Source organism: Oratosquilla oratoria, chromosome 18 (assembly GCF_046742065.1).
Source record: "Oratosquilla oratoria isolate Oo_2021 chromosome 18, ASM4674206v1, whole genome shotgun sequence".
Classification (NCBI taxonomy): Eukaryota; Metazoa; Arthropoda; class Malacostraca; order Stomatopoda; family Squillidae; genus Oratosquilla; species Oratosquilla oratoria.
In genome coordinates, this window is record NC_134794.1 from 61834968 (window position 1) to 61837467 (window position 2500).

Below are 2500 nucleotides of genomic sequence, written 5' to 3' on the forward strand. Positions count from 1 at the left end.
GGGGTTGGGGGGGGTGGGGGGTGGGACAAGAAGATTAATCCAAAGAGCCTTAAACCGCCATTTGTCTGACTTCACCCTTGGCCGGGTGAATGTGGCGGGCGCCGAGTCTGAATTGCGAAATACGGGTACAAATGGCCTCATCCAGATAGTCTGAGAGTCTGTATACCCCGGCACAGGAAAGCCGTATGTCAGAGCCGGAAGCGTCGTTGTTTTCCGGCTGATGGCGACCGTTAAAGTCGTTACAATCGTCACTAACGGTTTTCATGGCTGCGGCAGGTACTCGGTCGCAGCGCCTTACGTCCTCCCCCGGACTCGTAAGTATAGACACTTCTGGGGATGATGTTGATCTCTCTGTTCCTCTTCGTTGTCCGGTTGTTCTGTTACCGTTCTTCTGGGGCTGAGTCTATGGAGTGCCTTCTAAATTACGATGTTGTAATTTCCGATATCGTAACTTACGACGTTGTAACTTGCTATATCGTAACTTCCAACGTTCTTATTTGCGATATCGTAACTTCAACATCGTAACTGTGACATCGTAAATTGGAATATCGTAACTAGCGAAATCGTAACTTTCGATGTCGTAACTTGCAAAGACACGTGACGTCATTATTATTTATGACGTCACACCCACTTTTACGATCTCCTTTCTTACAGTGTCTTCCTGGAGCCAAGTCTACTCAATGTAGTAAAGAAGCTGGAGGTCGTAACTTTACGACGTTGCAAGATACAATCTACTTCCTGCATCCGGTCCGGGGTCTTTTGGTCCATATCTGCCTGTTCTCCGGTTGTTCTTTTGTTCTTCTGTTCTGCGAAAGAACTCGAAACGTGTTCTCGTTCAGGAAGCCTTAGGTGGTGGATCAAGTCGAGCGAACTAATCCAGGTTTTCACCAAGGTTCGTTTCCAGCTTTGGTGCTCGGAATCGCTGACACGCTTCATCAGGTTCGAACCCTCAACCGAAGCTTAGATTCGAATCCAATTAACACCCAAGACTCGGTTTCGAATCCCGTCAAAGATAACCGGTTCGAACGACCTTTCGTAAGTGTGTTGGTGAAGACTAAGTATGAATGTTCTTTCTCGCTGTACAAAGCCAACACGTCCGCACAACCAAAGATATAAGTTACCTACTCCAATGGCTATCAGGAATCCAGTCCCTTCACCGCTTTCACTATGCCTCTCCAGAAAAATCTGTCCTTCGTTGTTTCCTTCCAATTTTGTAGGTCAGGGTTAATGCGGGCCACGTTATTCGCCACTCCATCGCTCCACCGGTACCTAGGTCTTCCCAAGGGGCGTCTACCCCTTATACTTCCCTCCATCACCATTTTTGGCCATCTTGTTGGCTCCATCCTGGCACAGTGACCGGCCCATCTTGCCCTTCTCCCACTTGCGACATTATGCAGCATTTGTTGTCCTGTCTGTTCTCTAATTTTTCTATTTATATAAAAATATATAAATACATACAGTAATTCCTCTCATATCCGAACTCATTGGGACACTCAGTGTTCGAATTTTGGGAGGAGTATTCGAATACATGAGGTAAAACTGTCCCCCCACACCCCAGTCTCCAATCCACGACTCCAGTGATAAACATTACATTCTTCTGAAGGAATAAAAGTGGTACACAATACACATAAATTATGTTTGGATAATGGGAGGGATTACTGTACATACCTGTATACACATTGACAAAGGTGGGGTCATATATAAACCTATCTAAATCAGATATACCAATTACTCCCTCGGCTACTTTATGCTCATTTTTGCATTCATGTCATCGGCCACCTCCACTCACCCACTAACGGCAACTGACCCCTTTTTCTTCGTAATAGGTGACATAAAAATAGTTCTACATTCACACAACACAAACAGAAGCCTAACATTTTCTTTCGGAGAGATCTACGAGTGGACCAAGACCGCTGTCGACTGCGGGTTCCCGGTTAGAGAAGCTGCAGGAAACAAGATGTCCTTACGTGTAGAGTGCACAACCGCTTGTTTACTTTCGGGACTGGCCGGCCAGCTGGCCCTCCAAATTTGATTTCGAGTCTTTATTTTCGGCTCTAGAGAGGTCTGGTTGGTTTCCAGGGTTTGCAAGACAACTCTGAGTGGGGGTGGGGGCGAGCAGACGTGGGTCTCACGGACTTGGGGTCCGGTGGACTTAAGGTTTGGTGGATTTGTTACCCAGTGGACTTGAGGTCCGGTGGATTTTGTCCGGTGAACTTGAGGTCCGGTGGCTTTGAGGTCTGGTGGATTTGAGGTCAGCTGTACTTGATGTCCAGTGGACTTGAGGTAAAGTGGACTTATTGGCTTGTGGACTTGAGGTAAGGTGGACTTGAGGTCCGGTGGACTTGAGGCCCGGTGGATTTGAGGTCCGGTGGACATGAGGTCTGGTGGATTTTAGATCCGGTGGACTAGAGGTCTGGTGGACTTTGAGTCTGGTGGACTTCAGGTCAGGTGGACTTTGAGTCTGGTAGACTTCAGGTCAGGTGGACTTCAGGTCAGGTGG

At 47.5% G+C, this 2500-nt stretch overlaps 2 protein-coding genes across 22 annotated transcripts in view; both read right to left on the reverse strand.

The window, feature by feature from the left end:
- The window catches only part of mtd (TLD domain-containing protein mustard), a 429051-nt gene that overhangs the window by 240129 nt on the left and 186422 nt on the right, over positions 1–2500 (reverse strand). The window lies entirely within an intron of this gene.
- Positions 1–2500, reverse strand: part of LOC143035310 (uncharacterized) — an 87533-nt gene that overhangs the window by 49464 nt on the left and 35569 nt on the right. The window lies entirely within an intron of this gene.